The sequence below is a fragment of the Nycticebus coucang genome, chromosome 18, assembly GCF_027406575.1.
Source record: "Nycticebus coucang isolate mNycCou1 chromosome 18, mNycCou1.pri, whole genome shotgun sequence".
NCBI classification, from domain to species: domain Eukaryota; kingdom Metazoa; phylum Chordata; class Mammalia; order Primates; family Lorisidae; genus Nycticebus; species Nycticebus coucang.
This window is the reverse complement of record NC_069797.1, coordinates 12,309,343-12,330,019: the sequence shown is the minus strand read 5'-3', so window position 1 is coordinate 12,330,019 and position 20,677 is coordinate 12,309,343. Positions and strand designations below refer to the sequence as shown.

Below are 20,677 nucleotides of genomic sequence, written 5' to 3'. Positions count from 1 at the left end.
TATTCCCGGCTCACTCAGCTCCGGCCACACCCAGCCTCTTCAATCATCCTTGAAGATTCCAGCCAATCTGCTGCCTCATGGCCTTTGCATTTGCTGTCCCCAGAGGTCTGCATGCCTCCTGGCCTTCCTCTTTCAGGTCTGTTCTCAGATGTCCTCAAGTCTAAGTGCTGACCACCAGTGTAAAAACACTGCCCCTCCCCAGGTGCTCCTAGCCCCCTTCCCTGGCTTTATTTTTCCACAGTACTCCTCACCTAAGGTAATTTACTTTATCACTCTTGTCTGTCTTGAGACTAGAATGAAACCTTTGTCTCTTTCTCTCTTAATCCTCAACACGTGTGGTGTTTAATAAGTATGTACCAGCCCAGTGGATGAATCCTTCTGTCACCTTCAAGTCGTGTGACCTTGGGCAAGTTAATTGTCTGGACCCCAGTGACACAGTCTCTGAAATAGGTAGAGTGACTGATGGGAAAAGGGAAGATATGTGATTTGAAACTGCTGCCCCATTGCTCAATAAATGTGCAGAATGAGGTTAAAACCTGGTTCACCTCTGACCCTAGGCCTATAGACTTACAGTCTGGTGGTAATCAGACCATGGCTGAGCTTAATATGATTTCTGGGTCTCAGTGATACCCAACTGGCCTGGTGGGCTTCCCTGGCTTTCCCTTATTCCCACCTGGGAAGCCCCAGAAGGCCTGTCAATGAGCCTCATTCTTGGCTCCCCCTATCACCTATACTTCCCCAGACCTCTGCTGGGAGTCCTCTACCCACTGTCCTCTCCAGTCTCCTTCCCCAACTCCTGTTTATTATTTATAAACACTGGAATGGTGTCTGGACACATGCTTTGCATGAAGGCAGCATTCAGATGGTGCTCAGCAAGAAAAGGGCTGACCTGTCCGGACCCAGGCTCTCTTGACCACAGCCACACCTCCTCAGGAAGCACTGGGCCCTCTGAGACCTATGAGCACACAGAACTCAGCCAAGCAAGGGAAGATCCTGTCTCCCTTGGGGCAGGAATCAACTTGTGGAAGCTGAAGTCAGATCCCAGGGGAGCAGGAGCCTGCTGGCCAGGCAGCCTCCTCTGTTGGTTGCTCTCTAAACATTTACAGAGTCATTGCTGGGTGCTGCCACAATGATCCCCTGGAATCCTGCCTATACAGTCTGATGGAACAAGCCAAGGGTTTGGGGGCCATGCAGACTTTGATCTGAATCTGAAGTTGCCACTCCATTCATTTCATTTGTTGGTTGTTTTTTTTTTTTTTTTGTGGTTTTTGGCCAGGGGTGGGTTTGAACCCGCCACCTCCGGCATATGGGACCGATGCCCTACTCCTTGAGCCACAGGCGCCACTCCCATTTCATTTGGTACATACATTCAAGGTACTGTGCTAGGCAGAGGCAAGCAGGGCTTCTCTTGAATCTGAGTCAGGTGGGATTGGATTGTGGCAAGTTCTTTGTAGGCTGTGAGCCTGAGTTCTCCTCTCACAGGTGGGCAGATCCTGGCCTTGGAGTGCTGTCATGTGACTCTCTGTGATAATACTTGTGGAAGGGCCCAGGTCAGGTAGGGGTTTCCTTCTGCCTTTGACAGATATGAATGGCAGCCCTCCTGAATCTAGACCCCTCTACCCCACTGACCCGGGACTGCCCATAGGAGCTCCAGGAGGAATAAGAGAAGCCCCTAGAACATGTAGAGGGCTCTGTTGTTTTGGGAACAAACCACCCCACCACCATCCCATCTCTCTAGATCCCTGAGACACACTCCCAGAATCTGTGAAGGGCACTGATGAGCAACCTCGGGTAGGTCACAGGACCTGTCTTGGAGCTGCTATTCTTCATGCTCACCCCCAATTTTTCCAAGAGAACTGTTCAAAAAAGAGAAAACTGGGCTAAGTCAATCTCACAGGAGGAGGGCTTGGTTCAGGCTCATTCTTTCTTTCATTCACTCATTCATTCATTCAACAAAAACTGAAGGAATGTGTACCAGGCATCATTCCAGGTGTAGAAGATAGACCAGAGAGTAAAAAGACAAAAATGCCTACAAAGTACATAAACTGATCAATTATATGGCACTTTGGTGGAGAAGAGCAGTCCAGGTGTCAGGACCAGCAACTACAAGTCCTAGAGCTGAGAGTGTGAATTCCATGAACATTGAGGGACAATGTGGTGGGTGGGGTTGATGGGTAAGACATGAAGTCAGGGAGTAAGAGGAGCTGATTGTTCAGGGGGTCTCATCATCCACTGGGAAGACTTTTCCTTCTTCTGATCACTCAGAAACCAGGGAGGAGAGGGAATCATGTCCCTGCTCTCCAGGAGAAGGGAGCCTCTTCACACACCCTCTGCCAGTCTTGGCCTTGTGGGGTGGCTGTATGGAGGAAGTGGCTTAGTCACAATGTGATGGGACAGTCTTGGGCTTAGGGTCAGGAGTCACTGTGAGGGGTTGAGGGAATCCTTAGCAGGGATTTGGATTATTCTGTCACTGGCCTTAATGGTGTTCACAGTGGGTATCTCCTGGTTTACCCAGCAGCTTCTAGGCTGAGTCATGCTGGTTCCCAGGCCAGATAATTGAAGACAAAGACTAAGTAGCCTCATAATGTAAATATGGGGAGACCACAGCCCAAAGAAGAACTGGGCTGCCTGGAACCTTAGGGATTCCTTTCTAGTAGAGAAGCTTTAGTTGAGGCCAGTTCTGGGCAGCAGTGCTAAGGAGTCTGGGAAGGCTGTAAGATGCTTCTTGCTGGTGGTTCCTAAGCATGGCTGTGAAAATGCAGATTCCTAGGCAGCAGGAACAGCCTTGCAAAGGCTCTGCTCAATCCGATTGCTTAATATTAGGCTAGAGCCCAGGAATCTTTTTTTTTTTTTTGAGTACCAATAATAGGTTGGAAAGCAACTCTTCAGGCTACTAAGGTACCAGACCCTTTACAGCACATCTGGAGGCTCAACAATGGCATCACGTACCCCTTCACCCCACCCCCGTACCAGGCCACAGAGGGCCGTGTTGAAGAAGGCACTCAAACCCGCTTGTGCGGCCTGCCACCCGCCTTCTCCAGGGAGACCCCAGGGAAGGCGAGACAGGAGGCACCCTTGCCCACCTGGCAATTATGAGCGGGGTGGGTCAGGTGCGATGTATGGATACTTTAGTGGATGTGTGTGTCAATAGATGGGAAAAAGGGAAGTCAAGAGTTCACTGAGCCACAAAACCCAAGCGTGATAGAAGTGAGGTGCAGTCCTGGCACAGCAGAGAGCTTTAGTAAGAGGAAGTGGAGGTGGCAGCCCAGGAGAGTAAGACGGACTGACTGGCGGGAGAAAGTGGGTCGAGCAAGGTCTGACATATCTGCGTGATCCCTAGCACGGTAAACAGGGTGGATGGACCGACACGTGGATGGGTAGAAAGGTGGGTGGATGGAGAGACCGGCTGGAAGAATGAATGAATGGCTGCGTGGGCGGCGAGGGGCGGGCCTGCAGAGCGCTCAATCACAGCCCCGCGGCTCAGTGTGGCGCCCGCCAGCTGTGCTCAGAAGCCCCATTACCGCGGCCCCGCCCTGGGGCGAGTAATTACGTGCCCCCGGGACTCTGGAAGGACTCCGGGGACTAGGACGCAGAGGTGCCGCGCCACCGGGGCCCGGTTCCACGCATCCATTTTGGCGCGCCGGCAGGCCGCCCCTCGACCCGGGAGCGAACCTGGAGGCGCAGTCGGGGCCTGAGGCCGGGTCCTGTTCTTTGTCTTGGCCTAGTCTTTGGCTGTAGCTGAGCCGCGTTCCTCCTCTCTGAGCAGCCCTTGCCGACCGCTACTGGGCTGTCCCAGGATCTTCGAGTCTCAGTTATCGCTGCCCCCTAGCCCGTGGTGTCTCCCTCAACCGGACAGGAACCCCAAACCCTGTCACTTTAGGACTGCAGGGCCAGGAAGTAGCAGGATATCTAAGCTGCGTCTCCGATGCGGCGAAGGGAGGTGGGGGATTAAAGGCCCCCTCTTATCCTCCTTCTCTCCCCGCCCCACTCCCTCACTACTACACGTCGCGCTGCGCCCCGACCCCAGCACCGCCTGTTCGCGCCTTAAGCGGTTCTTCTTCCGCTATGCGATACCGGACGCCTTGAGGGCTAGCCCCCACCTGCCACACCTGAGACCCAACGCAGAACGCAGCCGCACATGCAGACACCCACCACAGCCTCTCGCCAGCCCAAAGCCCCGCACAGGCGCACTCCCCCCTACATGCGCAGACCTACAGCCCCACGCAATCGCAAACCCGCTTGCAAACAGGCCCACACCGACACACACGTCCCTCCGAACGCTGAACCCCACACAGGCACAATCCCACCCACGTAGTACCTCACGTAGTCACACAATCTTCCTATAAACAATCGCACGCAGACACTCAAGCTCACGCAGGCACACCACTCAGTCCCGCTGAGCCCCAGAAACGCATTCACAAGCTTGTATCCAGACCCCCGCAACCAAACCCCGTGACATTCACTCGTAGAACAGACCAGAAATACACAGTCACATTGATGCACAAATGGACCTATGCTCAGCCAACATCTCACCCGCGGGCTCGTAAGTCACTGGAAAAATATTAAAGCGATCCCTCCCTCTCCTTCTCTATCTTTGACATACACAGGCCCGCGCGCGCGCGCACATACAGACACAGACATTCCCACTCACACCCCCGGGTCCCTGAGGGCCTCCGAGCCTGGCAGCCGATGACCCCGAGCCCCCACAGTGGGAGCCGCGGGAGCGTCTCCCCGGCGCCCCTCCCCCGGCTCCCTTCCCGAGTTCACCAATTCCCCAGCCCTCCCAGCCGCCTCTTATTTCCCTGCCCCCTTCTCCTGCTCCCCTCCCCCGCGTCTGGGGCGCGGGCTGCGCGCAGCCAAGCCCCCTTGTCGCGCGCCCCTCCCCGCGCGCGCCGCGCGCCCGCACAGCGCTTGCCGAGTGGATGCGGCCGTGGGGCCGTCTCTAATTACCTCCTGTCCCCCGGCGGCCGGTGAATAATGGCTACTGAGGGCGCTCACAAGGACTGCTGAGAAGGAAACGCTGGGCGCGAGAGGCGCGGCGCGCGCGAGAGCGCGAGGGAGAGGAGCGAGCCCAGGGCCGCCACGACCGGCTAGCGAGAGAAAGGAATCGTGCGAGCGCTCACATTTTTTTCTCCTAAGGATCTCGTCTGGCCGCCGCGTTCTGGAAGAGGCGAGGGGGAGAGCGCGCAGGAGAGGAGGAGAGAGACGGCGGGGGAAAGGGAGACGGCGAGACACTCGGCGCCGGCGCCCGGCAGACCCAGGAGGAGCCCGCAGGTATTGTTGGCGGCGGAGCTTTGTGTCCTCGGCGGGCCGCTCCGGGTGGGAGAACTCCGCGAGCCCCCGGCCCGCAGCCGCGCTCAGACCTGCCCCGAAGCCTGGGTTGCCGGTGGGGGTCGCCGCCCGCCACGGGCACCCCTCCTCCCGCGCTGCGATCTTGGCTGGAGTTGCAAATTTGCCTGTTTGGGGGTTTTCCACTCCGGTTAAGAGAATCGGTCTCAGGAGAAGGAATTTCTTTCTTTCTCTTTTATTTTTTTAGGGGGGCTTTGGCCGCAGTTTGGTTGTGTTGGGGATTCCCCCCTTCCCTCCACAATGCATTAGTGTGCGGTGTTAGCAGCGACAGTGGCACTGGCGGAAGGCTTGGGGCTGAGATGGCGGGGCTGGTGGCCGCCAACCAGGCGGTGTGAGGGATGCCAGAGAGGGAAGGAGTTCTGTTCAAGTTCGCAATCTGCGCTCCGAAGCTGGTCGGGTCGGGGAGGGCAGTCCGCGCACTAGATCCAGCTCCCAGCTACCGGTAGGAAACTTCCCAGGAGCGCGGCCTACCGGGGGACTCGGTGCCCCTGACGCCTCCCGGCTCTTCCTCAGGCCGCTGCGGCCCCTCCTCGCCTCGCGTGAGTGCTTAAGGTCGCGCTCTCCCCACCCCCGCCTTTCCTCCCTGGCTCCAGCGGCTTCCGGATCTGGACGGAGCTGCGACAGCAGCTTCAAACACTTGCCCTGGAGACCCCTCCCCACTCCCCACACCGGAGTCGGCCCTAGAGCCCCTTTGGTCTGCGCTCCTTCTCACCCGCGGTCGAGTGGACAGGCTGACAATGAAATCGCGCGCCTCTACTGTGGGGGGGAGGGGGTCGTAGCTCAGTCCCTTCTGGGGCTGCTGACCCTGTGCAGGAGGAAGAGGGACCCCCGGGGGGAGGGCTTGTTTGGGTTAGAGACGTTGACGTGGGATAGAGTCGGGGAGGGGAGAAGGGTGGGGGTGTGCGCGCCCGAGGCGAGAGTTTTGAGTTGGCTGGGGGTCGTGGATTCTAGCTCCTCTTGGGTTTGGCTATTGGCTGGTGACTTCAGGCTCGTCGAGGGCCTCTCTAAGCTCAGCCGCCTCCCCTCCTGTACAATGCGGGTTGAAGGAGGTGATCTCGAGGGTGTTGTGCTTGTGTGACGAAGTGTTTGTCTCCTGCGATCCTTGGCAGACGAGGCTCCGGTGACCCAGAGATCCGGACTCTTCGCCCCTCTCTCAGGGGCTGGAGGAGGAAAAAAGAGAGGGAGAGCGCAGTGGGAACTTCTTCTCTCACTGGGGCCATGGGAAGGGAGCGCTAGCCCAGAAAATTTCTAGGGACCGCAGTTCTGAGCGGGGGCTCACTCAGAACAGAGGGCCGTTGGGTCGGAGGCTTCCAAAGCCTCCGCATTCTTTTGCTTCTTGGTGGGGGGATGGGGAGGAGGGGTGTGTGGAAGCGATGAAGTGCTGGACAGGGCTTGGAGGATGGAGAGGCCATGAAAATCAGCCTTAATTGGATTCCCAGGCGTGGAGCACAAGGGGATAAAGGTGCCTCCTCCCCTTCCCCATTCCCTTCCCCTTCCTGGGATTGAGGCCCAGAGACCCCAGGTGGCAACCCGGGCAGGTGAAAGCAGTTTCTTTCCCAACTTAAAGAGGATTCCCGGAGGAGAGGGGAGGCCCCTTCTGAGAGGGAGGGGCACTGGATTGTTTTCAGGCTGTTCTGTCTCTAGGTCCAGGCATAGAAAGAGTTAACCTCCCCCAGAAATCTGTCAGGCCCCACACAGCAGGGACACATTGTTAGCCTCTCTGACAAGCCTACAGCCTGACTCCGGCCTACTGGAGCTAGCAGATTCTAGGCCCTGTACTCCCCCTTCCAAGCCCAGACAGGACCAGGGCTTGGTGGTGCCTTGTTCAGGGACCTTGGGAGAGGCGGAAATCAGAGTCCACAGAGGGTCACACAGCCAGGCCCAGAGGGAAAAGGGGTTACTTACAAGTCAGGGTCACCAGAACTGGAAGATGAATCTAGAGGGAAGGGGGAGCACCCGTCTACCCTTTGCCCAGGTTGGGAAGGCTCCTGAGATGGCTGGTTCTGCCCAAACATTTGGCCTGCCCCCTACCCCAACCCTCTCTATCCAGCTGAAGGCTGTTAGGGGTGAGTTTCTGACCTATAGGTTGGACTGTGAGACCCTAGCTGCCCAGGGAAGACTCAGGGGACAGGACCTGAACCCACAGGATTCACTTCTGCCATGCCCCAGGCCCTGTTGTGGCACAAGCCCCTTAGTGGAGAGTTACTTGTGGGCTGCCTTACCTTCCCCAGATTATGAGTTCATTTGGAAGAACCTTTTCTTCCTAACTTAGAGCCCCAGGGCCTGGCACATAGCAGAAGCTCACAGTGCCATGTCTGGCTGGACACACACAGGACTGAATGAGTCAGTAGTGAGTGCATGAATGAATGAATAAAAGGGAAGAGTTTCTCAATTGGAGGCTTCTGGTCATTTTTTAAAAAAACCTTTTTGAAATACGCATTTTTTAAATAAGGGTCACAGAGAATCTGACAAATAGAAAAATAAAGAGATTATTGATGGTATTTGCAGGCTCTGACAATGTTCATATTTTGATGTAGTTCTTCCCAGTCCTTTTTGACTTGGTGGTTGATTTCTTTCCCAAAAACTTTGTTGGCTTTCTGTATATTCAAATATATATTCTTTCTTCCCAGTAATAACGCCAGCCTTTTCCTGTTTTGTAACCAATTCTTCGTTACCACAGGATTAATATCTTCAGGCTTTTCCAATCAAGTGAATGTGCCATAATTTGCTTAATATTCCCTTTTGTTCAGCATTCTGGATGTTCCTGATGAGTAACATAGTGGATGTATCTTGTGTAGAGAGCTTTTCTTGATGTTTAAGATGCTTTCCTCAAGCCGGGCGTTGTGGCGGGCGCCTGTAGTCCCAGCTACTTGGGAGGCTGAGGCAAGAGAATCGCTTAAGCCCAGGAGTTGGAGGTTGCTGTGAGCTGTGTGAGGCCACGGCACTCTACAGAGGGCCATAAAGTGAGACTCTGTCTCTACAAAAAAAAAAAAAAAGATGCTTTCCTCAAAGTGATGCTCTGATACTAAAGGCCCCAACATGCATGCAGAGGGAGAAACAGCCTTCTCTAGCTCTCCCCAAATAAGTGGGGCACTGTTCTCCTTCCTTCCCCACCATCTAGAAACTTCTACCAGAGCCAAAAGGAGCCTTAGCAAAGAATTACCGGACAACCTCCTTCCTTTGATAGATGAGGATATCAGAGCCCAGAGAGGGGCAGTGAGTCCCAAGGTCACATAGTAGCCCTGGGCTGGGCAGCAGCCAAGAATCAGCTACTGATATGCCATTTTGGTTTTTGTACCTGGAAAAAATCCCTGGAGGTCCTTTAGGCTGCTCTTGCCCATTTCACAGGGGGACTGAGATCCCAAGCTTGCTGTGGTGCCACCTGCCTGCAGAGGCTCCTCAGTCCTCCTGTTTCCCCAACACGGGGCATGCCCCTCCTCCCAGCCCCCCTTCCTCTTTGCCATCCCATTCTCCAGAATGAAATGCAGATGATCCTAAGCAGCTGCGGTGACAGGAGTGGGACTGCAGAACTCAGAACTCAAAGAGACCCCCAGTGGTTGTGCCCTGACATGTGCCTCAGTTTACTTGTCCAGAGACCTAGCATTGGATCTGTTCAGGAACTGGGGCAGGTGTTGGCACAGCAATGTGGCATGAAGGAGTGTGAAGACAGGCTCTTACCTCTCCCTCTGACTGGAAATTGACTCCAGGAGACCCCACTGGGAAAGGTGGGGGGAAGGGAAGGAAGACAGTGGAAGCAGAAACAGTAAGAGAGAAGGAGAAGAATTAGAAGGAAGAGAGAAATGACCTCGTTCAGACCTCTCTGGGCACTCAAGGGAGTGGCCAAGGGTCATAACCCCAATGGGGCTGGTCAGTGCTGTATGTCCTGGCTGAGCTCTGCAGGGCCAGGTGGAACAGGTGTTTGGGGGCCAGAGTTGGAAGGCTTGACCTGGACCAGTGGTGTCAGGGAGGCAAGACCTATCAGGGGTGGCTTCACTGTTCCCTCTATCAGGCAGGTAGCAGGCACCCCCAGGTTGGAGGCTTGAGAGTGCTTGTGGCAGGCAGGGTAATTGTGACTCTGACTCCCCATCAGAGGACCGGAACTATTAGCTCCCTCCCTGCCAGCATGCCAGCTGTTCAGGTTAAGAGAAACCCTGCCATGAGTGTGAGTATTTGAACATTACTACTGTACATCTTTGTGCTTGGATGTATCACCACAGGCATGTGTGTGCACATCTCTGTGTGTACACGTATGGTGTGTCTTTGTGTGCACATCTGTGTGCCTCTGGTCCTGTTTGTGTATATCTTAAGGAGTCTGTATATGCCTTCTAGTTTGGGCACATGCTGTGCATGTAGGCCTCTGTGTGTGTTTGTGTGCCTTATCTATAGGTGTGTGCATATGTGTGAATCTTTGACCTCATGTGTTCATTTCAAGGGGAGGAGATTGTGCCCCAGAGCTTGAGTGTATGTGTGTGTGTGAGAGAGCACTTTCCTTCTAATAATGGCCCCAAGAGGAATCTAGGCATTAGGCTTTTGTACTGCTCTCGAGATTGTGGCTCGGGTGGGTGAAGCAGGGGATGGCCTTCGACTGGATGGGGTGGGGTGGGGGAGACAAAAGAAAATCTAAAAGACTATCTTCCTCTGGTCTCCAAGGAGATCAGCCTGTGAAATGATCCGCACGTTAATTAAAAACGATTATATCCTGATTGAGCCATTCCTGCTCACATCCCCCAGCTGGGGAGAGGAAGGGGCTGAGACCAGAATGGGATAAGGCCCCACAGCAGGGTGCAGCCCACTGTCCCCCAGCTCAGGGAGGGAAGCTGGGGCTGGGGGCCGTCTCAAAGTGTTTAGGGGAGTGTGCTTGAGTCATATTTGTGCTTCTCCTTTGAATTTTGAGGACTCTGCCCTGGTGCTGGCCTCTGAGGTCCCAGTGACTGGGTGAGAGCACCCTACCCCATGGATCCTACTCATTTGCTGAGCACTAGGCCTGTTGTTTGTACAGATCCTACAAGTCACCATTTGTCGTCCCGGTTTTACAGAGAAGTGACACACTTTAGGTCATGCAGGCAGAAGTTGGGAACCCCAGACTATACCTAGTCCTGACCTCAAGCCCCAGATGCCCTTTGTGGCTGGCAGCTGCTCCCAGGCTCCCACCATGAGCCCTTTCTTCTGCAGGACCCATTGGAAGCTGGGGCTCCCAAGGACAAGGGCTTCTCCTCCATGGCTCCTTTGAGGTTTTTCCTTTCTGAAGTCCAAGCTGCACAGGGCCGAGGACTGTGATACCCACTTGTGAGAAGCTAGGCGACTCACCAGCCCAGAGCCACCTTGGTCTAACTCATGTTACCTTCACCAACCTGGGCACAGCCCACCTCTCCCTGTCTCCAAGCTGGCTGATGACCTCACAGCAGACCAGCCACAGGTGCTCCTGAGGCCTGCCAGATGCTGCATCCATACTCCGGATGCATGGGCCAGACCTTGTCTGGAAGGAACTGGACCTGGTCATGCTGTGCCTTGCCTGATTAACTGACCCCTAGTCAGTCCTATAAGGTCTGCAGTGGTGGAAAGGAATAGTAGTAATAATAAACTAGGTGACCCTCAGCTACTAACCCAGCATTGCCATTCCCTGTCTGCTCCCACCTGCTCATTAGCCTCCTCTGTGGGCCCATAGTAGGTCAGCCACACCCAGAAGCAGCAGGGTTGCTGGCCCTGAGCAAGGGCTTTTTCTACTTTTTAGAACCTCAGTTTCCCCTTTGTACAGGGAGTATCATAGGTTTTTCCTGAGAAGACTGTCAGGAGAGCAAGGAAAACCAGGTCAATGTTGTTCAAGTACCTGGCAGCACTTGGACGCATAGAGGGGGCCTGTTTGTGTCTTTCCATTAGGTCAGAGAACCTGTGTGTAGCTGCAGCAGGGTTTGCTGGCTTCTTGGGAGGGAGACTCGCTTACAATCCTTCAGTGCTTTCCAGGAGATAGTCTGGTGACTATCATCTCAGTATGAGCCTATAGGGGGCTGAAAAGTCCCTGGCCCTACTTGAGGCTGTGTTATCAAAGGTAGTGTGTCTGGGAAAAGGAAAGTGTGTTCTCACTCGAGTGGGTCCCATGTTCTCTGGGGGAGCTTGACCAAGAGGAAGATTCAGGAACCAGAAACAGTGTCATGAGGTATCAGAGGGGCAGGTGGAGGGAAGCGTCAGCATCCACCTACTCCCAGGGTGGAGCTAGGAGAGAGGCAGATGGGTGTTCATTCATTCCACAGAAAAACCCTTTCCCCTGAAGTAGTCAGAGAGACCCTGCCTGCTATCCCTGCAACGTGCCACCCTTTAGGAGTAGTTTTAGTGGCTTGTAATCTGCCTTTCTGCTAAATATCCCCTTCTTTCCTTTCCTAGGGCCTGAGATGCCTCCGTTTGCCACTGCCAAGGGTCAAAGCATTGAAGGCCCTGCTTAAAATGCAAACGTGTTACCTTGGAGGAATGATCCAAAGATGAACTCATATTTGCATAATGCAGAGCTGTCCACCCCTGAGCCTGCAGGGCCAGGCAGGCAATGCTGAGGAGGGTGTGGTGGCCGCCTGGCCTGGCCCTCAGGGATACAGCCCAAGGTGGCTGTCACCTACTTTCTCAGGAACCAGGATTCAGGTGTTTGCGTGATGCTTCCTGGTTTGTATATGTTGTCCCCTCATTCAGTGAGCCACTAGACAGATTCAGACCTAGGGTCACCAGTTTGCAGCTTCCTGGCTTTAGTGCTGTTGCCCTGAGGTCACTTTGACAGCCCTGTACCATGAGTGGGACAGTGATGGTGAGGCTGGTGCTCCTGGAGGAGCAGAGGGGCACTCTCAAGGCCAGGCCAGTTAAGACCCCAGCAGGGCTGGGGTATCAGATAGCGCTGTCACCAAAACTGAGGGGTGAGGAAGGTAGGCGGAGGAGCTAGAACAGGCCTCTCCAAGGGCTGCAGAGGTAGAGAAGCCAAGTGAAGAGCTGGTGCTACCTGCTGTGACTCCCTGCCCTAGGATCCAACCCTGGACTGGCTTATGGCCCAGGCTTTGGGCTAGAGCCCCAGTGGCCAAGAGAAATGCCTTCTGAGGTGGCAGGGGAGGTGGTCTCCAAGGAGGCAGACTCTGTAGGGCCCTAGGGTACCAGCCCTTCGTGGGGTGAGAATGTTGGGGCAGAGGGGTCACACACATAGGGTGTTGTGACCAGACTGAGCCAGGTCAGCCTGACCTTGTGCTCAGGGCTCAGGGTGCAATGCAACCCAGTCCTGTGTGATGATCCACAGCTGGTTCCCAGGTTGCACCTCATTCCCTCCAGTCCTTCTGCAGCCCCTGGGTCTGGCTGAGAGTCCCTGCCCAAGGTATTCTAAGGGACATGGACCAGTCTGAAGAGGGAAGGGCATGCACCATGGGAGCCACAGAGGCCAAGGCAGGAGCTGAAGCTGAAAGGAGTGTGGGCCTTGACTGCTTGAAGGGTTTTGTCCTGAAGGAAGTGGGAAGAGAAGGGTGGTCTGGGCAGGAAGTGCAGGGGAGTGAATGTGCAAAGTGAATGAGCAGGGCCAAAGAGGAGAAAAGCCCCAGGAGGGTCAGAAGAGGACGTGGGGGATGGGGAGGAGTGTATGACCTTTGCACTGCCAGTTCTCTTTTCCAGGCCTCAATCCCCTCCCTGAGAACTCCAGAATCTCCTGGTTCTAACGGGTAGAGTGTGGGCTGGACAAGGATATCTCTTTCCTGGTGTTGTCTTCCTCCCCACAGAGCCACTGTGCAGCCCTGAGTGCTTGTCTGCCCCCACCAAATTCCTGCCTTAGCTCAGAGCAGCTCCACCCGGCCCTGTAGCCCCCTCAGCTAAGCCCTGGGAGGGATGGATAAAACTCAGCTGGGGAAGGTGGTCTTCAGGGACCACTAATTAAAGCCCAGCAGATTATAATTCCCTAAAACAAAGCTCAGTCAAGAGAGGAAGGAGCAGCACCCGAGTCTTAGCAAGGACCCAGAAGAGGGTCAAGGGAGGATTGCTGGGGGAAGGAAGAGGAGTAAGAAGGGCAGAATAGCTACAGCCATCCTGTTCTGAGCTTCTTCTTGGTGAGGCCACTTGGGTGTCAGGCCCTGAGTCCATTATTTCTAGTCTTCAAACCCTCCTTGCCAGTGGAAAGGTTCCGCCATCTCCACTGTACAGATGAAGAAACTGGGGCACTGAGACTTAGAAAGGTCTGGCAGCTATGGTCAAGGTCCCACTGGCTAGTAAGAAGCTAGTTAGATTGGGGCTGAACCAAAGGGCCATGTTGGTATTTTAGGGGGAGGGGATGAAAGCACTCAGAGGGAGGCTACCTGATAGCAGGGCCAGGTAACCGGGCACACTGTGCTGATTGCCATGCCTTTCCTCCCCTGCTGTGTGTTTCAGGGAAGTGATGCCTTCTGGGCCTCTCTTCATCTGTAAAGGGCTCGGGTTCTCCTGATCTTTCTTGCAGCCTTAAACAGTGTGATTGGCTGAGGAGGGCAGACCCCAGCTATAAAGGGACCTGACTTTTGAGAATCCCTTCTTTCCTCCCCACTGAGCCCATCCCCAGGCCAGGGGCTTCCATGTTCTGTTACCATCCCAATTTGGCAGAAGAGCACACAGAGGCCATTGCTGCATGGTGGCCAGCCAGTTCCTCACAGGTGAAAACCTGCCTTGTGTGGTCCTACTCCTTAGCTGGAAACAGTCTCACTCTCCATTGCCCAATGCTGGGCTGCCCCTCTTCTGAGCAGACCTCCTGTCTTCTGCATGGAAGCCAGGGCTTAAGCACTCAGGCCAGAGGTTGTCCATTGGTGATGCCCACGGGTGGCTGCTGTTGGCCAGCCCAGGGCTTTTAAAATTAATCAATTAACCAGGTTTCACTGACAAATTCTACTGTTTGCTTGCTTTCCTTTTAAAAGTCAACAGGTTGACAGTGTGGGCCACATGCTTGCAGGACACTATTGGCAGAGCTGAGTGGAGCCACCTCATTCCCTTACAACCCTAATCTCATGCCTGCTGGGCCCAGGCCCTGAGTTGAGCTGGCCACCCTCAGATCTGGGTTCCCCTCCTGGCACCTTGGTTTTTGCTGACCTGAGGCAGATTACATCTTTGAAGTTCATCTAGTAAATACCAGAACCGAGAAACTGATTTCCAAACTGGATCTTGACAGTGTTTTTCAGGAATTCTCCAGCACACACACACACACCCCAAAAAATGGGTGTAACTGCCTGGGGACAAATAAGGAGATGTGAAAGGACACTGCATGCTTGGGGAATAATACCACGTTCTCTATGCCTGTTAAATACTTGGTTGTCTGAGGCTGAATACTAATGCTGGTCAGAGTCTGCCTGCTGATTCATTCATTCCAGCCACTCAGGTGACCCTCAGCATCCCTGATAAAGAAGCACTGTGGGTGTCTTTATTCTCATTTTCAGCAGATGAGAAAACTGGAGCTTAGAGAGGTGAAGTGATGTGCCCTAGGTCCCAATAAGGGCAGGACTCTGACAAGACTCCTGCTCCTGACTCCCAGTCCAGTGCTCATTCTGATCTAAGACACCGGAACAGTTGGCTTTTAGGTGAGCTGCTTTCTCTTATGCATTTTTAAAAATGCTCTTTTAGTTAATATGCGAGAGGGTTTCGATATTCTCGTACATAACCTTTTGCTGAAGTGCCAACGTGCGATAAAAGGGTCCCAGGAGAGCCAGTGTAATTTGGGCTACGAGGGCCAGAGAATACCAACACAGAAGCCTCTGCATAGGCCTGGCTGCCCCTGGGGCTGGGAGACCCAGGGCCCTACTCACCACCACTGTAGTGCCAGGCCAGGCTGCTCCAGGAGCTGGTAGACCCAGGGCCTGCTCACCCCCCAGTGCCAAGGCCTGGCCATATTGGACCCTGGGACAACACATTCATTCAGATTCATTTTCCACTATTTGGTTTTATTTTTTTTCCTCACATTTTAGGGTGAGGATCTCAGTTCCTAGAGGAGGGAGGTCTAGGTAGAGAGGAAATGAGTGTCCAGGATCAGGAGGGACTGAGAAGGTAGGGCAGATTTTGAAGCACAATTTCTGGGCCAGAACTGGCTAGTTGGGGGCTGTCAGAAAAAGGGACCCACAGAGGGCAAACTGAAGGGTATGGCCAAGCTCTATGTACATCTGCCCTTGGCCCCAGAGGATCAGAGGGGGGGCTTGGGTGATTCCAGTTAATTGAGTTTGATTCTAAATTGGGAGGTTAATAAATGGTAATTGTCCTCCCGTGGGAGCAGACCAGAGCTAACCAGTGCCCCTGGGAATGGAGATGGAGGAGGGAGAGCCTCTTTCTCCCACCTACCTAGAGGCTCTGAGAATTTCTATCCGCAGAGGTATTAGGAACAAGCTTGTTGCACACCAAGGACTTATCTCCTCCTTCCGTTGTGTGCAGTTCAGCACGTGTAGGTATATTATGGGCCTACCTGTGTGCCTACTCATGCACCCCCAAACGGTGGCTCACCTCCACTCAGCTATCTCCAGGGCCTCATTTCCTGAGAATAGCTGTACCCCAACATGGAGCAGAGAGGAGAGAATCTCAGTTTGAGATCTCAGCAGGACATGGGCTTTGCACCTCTGGAGAACTGGTAATGTGGACAGAGGTGATATAGCAAGGTTTCATTTCCACCCTAAGAGGAACTTGCTGTCACTCAGAAGCAGTCCAGAAGTGGCCTGGGCTGCTCCAGGAGGGATGGAGTGCCCCATCTTCATGAGCATGCATGTGTAGGCAAATGCACACCACACACCGTGTGCCTGCCTCTCTCTCGTGGTCCTTTCTAAGCAGAGTGCTGGGCTGGGGTTGACAGGGCTTCTGCCCCTGGGTGTCCCTAGAATTTACCCATTAAGAGACCAGGGGAATGTGGGTAATGATGATAGTGTGTGGGAGTGTGCTGTGTGCCAGTAGACGTGTGTATGCACTTATGTGGGTGGGGCTGCAGGTACTGTATGTAGATCCCCATGTTGTGAATGTGATTGTATATGATTCTGGGGGCTTCGCATTTCTGGATGATGTGGGTATGGACCGGGAAGTGTCAGTGCTTTTGGGCCGGTGGAGGTGCTTATGGTGATGGTGAGGGTGTGTCTGGTGGTGCTGTGCTCAGCCTTACCCAATGTCCCCGTGCTGGCCTGTTTCTTCCCAGCCCAGTCTCCTCTCACAGCCCCCTCCCTCCCAGGCACCTGCCAGCCCAACTCTTGATTTCATCTTTGCTTCTGGGGCAAGAGCAGACCCAGAAGATGGTTAAGCATCCCCAGGAGCATGGAGATCAGGGAGGAGGAGGCCTGATTACTGTTCAGCCTCTCTCTAGGAGATGCTGAAGTAAATGGGTCTCTGAGTTTATGCAACATCTGGGCTAGATGTGGAGAACTTTTTGGAGATACCATGGGTAATTTCCAGATACAAGCTGGTGCATTTCCAGAAGTGGAGTGTTTTTAAAGGTGAGACTTGGCATTTCTGGAGACAGGATGAGGTGGAAAGCATTTCTGGAGCTAGGAGAGGGCATTTATTGGAATAAAGATGAGGCTTTTCTGGATTCTGAACTTTGCTAGAGATGGAACATTTCTGGAAATGGAATCTTCCTAGAGATAAACTATAGTACCTCTGGAAGTAGAGTGTTTTGAAGATGATGCTGGAGTATTTCTGCAAATAAAATAGGGCACTTCTAAAGATGAGATATTTTTGGAGCTGAAATGCAATATCTCTGGAGATGGGATGTGGCATTTCTGGAAATGGAACATTCTTGGAGTTAGGATGGAGCTTTATAGAGCTGTGGCGTTTCTGAAGATGAGGGATATGTGCAGATGAAAGGGGGTATTTCTGGAGATAAGATGGAGCATTTCTAGAGATGGAACGTTCTGGAGCTGGGGAATTTCTGGATTAAAATGAAGTTACTTCTAGGGGAAGAAATGGGTTATTCTCAGAAAAGCAAGTTTTGGATTGAGGATGGGATATTTCTAGAGATGAGGGAATATATCTAAGGCATGCTCTTTGAAGTCCTCTTGAGATAAAGGACGGTCTAACGTAGCCCAGTGACCTTCATTTGGCAGGACATGGCCCTAAAGCCCAGAGGGGAGGCTCACATCCAAGCCCACTCCTGAGAGCCAGAGCAGGCTTCCTGGGGACTCTTAGCACTAGGTCTTTGCCATTCCTTCTCCAAGGCCTATGCTGGAATCCCCCAAAGGAGGCCAGAGCCTGCTCAGACCGTACTGATGGGGGCCTGGCAGCCTCCAGGCTTACCACAGGGACAGGCAGTGACTGAATGGTTAAACTTAATTTAATTCAATCTTGTCAGAACCAGCTGAGGCTTATTCCCAAGCCCCCTCTGCCAGGAGTCTCCACCTTTTCTCACCACCACCACCCCCATATACCCCTACCTTGGAGCAGTCGTGGGGGTGCCCTCAGATCAGCAGAGGATAGAGCAGAGGTTACAAGGCTGAATGGAGGCAAAGGCCCAAGGCCCATTCAGACCCAGCTGCACTAGGCGTGGGGGAAGGTCTCCAGCTACCTCTCTCTCCTCCAGGGAAGCAGATACAGAGGCCTGTCAACACTTGAGCAGGTCTGGAGCCCCAGAGTAATTATTTCTCTTCCCTAATTGAAATTTCAGCCTCAGTGATCCTGCCTGGGAAGTGTGAGGCAGGCGTAGAGACTTGGCCCTGGTGGGGAGGGGGTGCCTCATCACCTACCCCCAAAAGGAAGGACACAGCACCAGCCACTATTCATGCCCAAGGGGGCAGGTGGCTTCATGTGCTCCAGACACTGGTGGTGGCTGATGAGGTGGAGGGCTGCTGCTCGGGGATGGGCTGGGGGGGGCTTGGGCCAGTTGAGACAAGCCACAATGAAAAGGCTGGGCCTCTCCCCCACATTTTGGGGGAGGTCAAGAGGAAGAGGTGGCCTGGGGCGGGAGGAGCATGCAGGGAGTGAAGTACCAGGAGACCACTGCCTCCTCCCACATCTGGCAGATTCTGAGGGGCCGGCTAAGGGTGGGGTGTGGGCTGGCAGTGAGCCCAGTTCCTGGTTCAGGGCTGGGTGAGGTGGCTGGTCGGGTGGGGGGCAGCTGAGGAGCCTGTTTTCCCAGCAGCCACCGCTCCTGCTGCTGCTGCTGCTGCTGCTGCTGTCAGACTGGGCGGGCCATCCACCACTTGGGTGGTCCCTGCTGTCCCACAGGGCCTTAGGCCTGGCCTGTCTGCTGATGAAGAGGGTATGGAGTATTCCAGGGGCAGCAGGCATCAGGGAGAAGCCATGAGCTTGAGACTGCCAATGGGCCTGGAGACTATGAACAGGCAGAGTGTGGCTCTGAGGAGCTGGGGACTCAGGCAACCCAGGCTCCATGAAAGAGAGCTGCTGTGGTCACACGCTGGCCCCCAGTATCCTGCAGTGAGCCCCTCTGGGTCTCAGTCTTCTCCCTCTGAGGAATGGGTCAGCTTGGGGGAATTTTCATGACCAAAATACCTGTGGAGTGCTCAGTGCTGCAAACAGAGGCTGTCCTTGCTGTTGTGATTAATACACGTGCCCTGGGCCTTGACAGGCTGACCACACAACCCCCCACACACAGTAGCAGCTTAGGGAAGGGCAGCGTCTGCCATCAGTATTGCTTCTGAGGTGGTGTTTTCCTGGCACTAGAGGATGTCTGTTTATGGAAACATCCTGCCCAGGACCTCGTCTACCCTTGGGGAAGGCAGGTTTTGTGACAAGGGAGACTGAGGCAATTTAGATTAAAGATTAAAGAATAGGAGGGGGGGTGGGAGTGGGGAGTCCAGACTTGACTGCCATCTCCATGCACAAAACCATTAAGATAAGAGCAGGCTCAGCAAGTCACTATCACCATAGTTCCCCTGACCCCTGGCTTTAGAAGCTCATAGCCAGCCCATCTTTGCTGGGGGATTTGGCTATGGCTATCCTCCAAGGGGGAGGGGGACAGAGATGACTGGACAGGATGGGACAAGACAGCCCCCAGGAGCTGGCAAAGTGAAGGTGGGTGCAAATGAAAATGCACTATCACATTTGCAGTCCATTTGCTTGGTACCCCAACGAGGAGGAAGATAGCAGGGAGAGCTAGGGAGGGAGGAACATGCCGAGAGGATCAGACAGCCACGTCCAGGAGCCTGTGGCCGCAGCAATGCCTGCTGCTTGCCTGTGCTCCATTTCAGCTTTGATACAACATCTCCACCAGAGCAACATCCCCACCATGTGCTCCAGCCCTTGCCCCTTCCCCTGACCTCCAGTGGTACCCCTGGCTTCCCTGCCTCTAGTCCCTAAGCCCCTGCCCCACCCTGACAGGCTTAGTCCTCCCTGCATTGGGGTGGGAGGTGTTCCTAGAGCAGTGGCAATAACCCAGAGGCTGCTTGGGGTGTGTCCCAGGCACCAGCCCAGCTGGCTAGACAGCCTCTGGGGTTGACCTGGTCATAGGGCAGTAGCTGCCTGGCCCCTCCCTCATGCACAGAGTGTCTGAGCTGACATTACCCAGCTGGAGGCAACTCCCTGTCCCCTCCAGGAGTGGTGAATAGAAGCCTCTAGATGCCACAGCCACACCCAGAGGGATCACAGACCAGGACCAACTGCTTCCAAAGGAAATAGCCGGGGATCAGGCATCAGTGTCCCAGAAGGTGAAGGTGACTCATCTGCATGGGCCAAGCCCTCCTAAAGCCTTGGGAGACTCTTGTGGCTCTCCATGTTCAGGGTAAAAGGTCTGTGTGGTATCACACAGAACTGAATGTAGGCCTCCAGGACTCTGTCCTGAGCTACTCCCAGGGCCCAGGCCCCCTATCACCCAAAGAACTCTCAGGTCCCAGGGGCCAGTGGTGTCTCTTTCACAGAAACACTATCCAGGGGCTCCAAACCATGACTGAGCTGCCTCTGGAGAGTTGGGGTCACTGGCCCTCTGACTGCTCCTCACTTTGGTGAAAGTGGTTTGTGCCTTCCCAGCCCTGGAGATGACCGGGGGAGACGAGCTATGCCTGGGCTTTGTACAGGTACAGGCACTTCCTATAAGGTTGCTATGAAAGGCAAGAAAAGCAGGCTCAGAGTGAAAGAATGTGCCCCAGGCCATGTGGTCATCAGGTGGCCATCAAGTGGCCTGGCTGGGATTTGAACTGTCCCCTGAGCAGCAGAAACCTCGTTGTAGGTGTGACTCCCTGCCCCTTGGCTTTCAGGGAGGGAGATCTAGGCAACACGGACCTGTGGGACAATGCTGGTTTTTGTATTTATTTCTGACACCCCCGCTGCCCATCACCCACCCCAGCAGACTCTTGGACAGATGTCGTTTTGCTTTTCCCCAGAACAAAGCAGCCATACCAATGCGGAGGCTTCAATCAGAACAGGTGAAAGGAAACTCAATCTT

The 20,677-nt window shown here is 54.2% G+C and overlaps 1 protein-coding gene across 10 annotated transcripts in view; it reads left to right on the top strand.

Moving 5' to 3' along the window:
- RAI1 (retinoic acid induced 1) overlaps positions 1 to 20,677 on the top strand; it is a 120,044-nt gene that overhangs the window by 36,415 nt on the left and 62,952 nt on the right. For 5 of the 10 annotated variants that reach the window (XM_053570675.1, XM_053570663.1, XM_053570664.1 and 2 more), the window contains exon 2: positions 5,140 to 5,274. The exons of 1 other annotated variant lie outside the window; for it this stretch is intronic. The gene's annotated coding sequence lies outside the window, so the exon portion shown is untranslated. 4 more of the 10 variants (XM_053570673.1, XM_053570669.1, XM_053570667.1 and 1 more) reach the window with 3 other exon arrangements.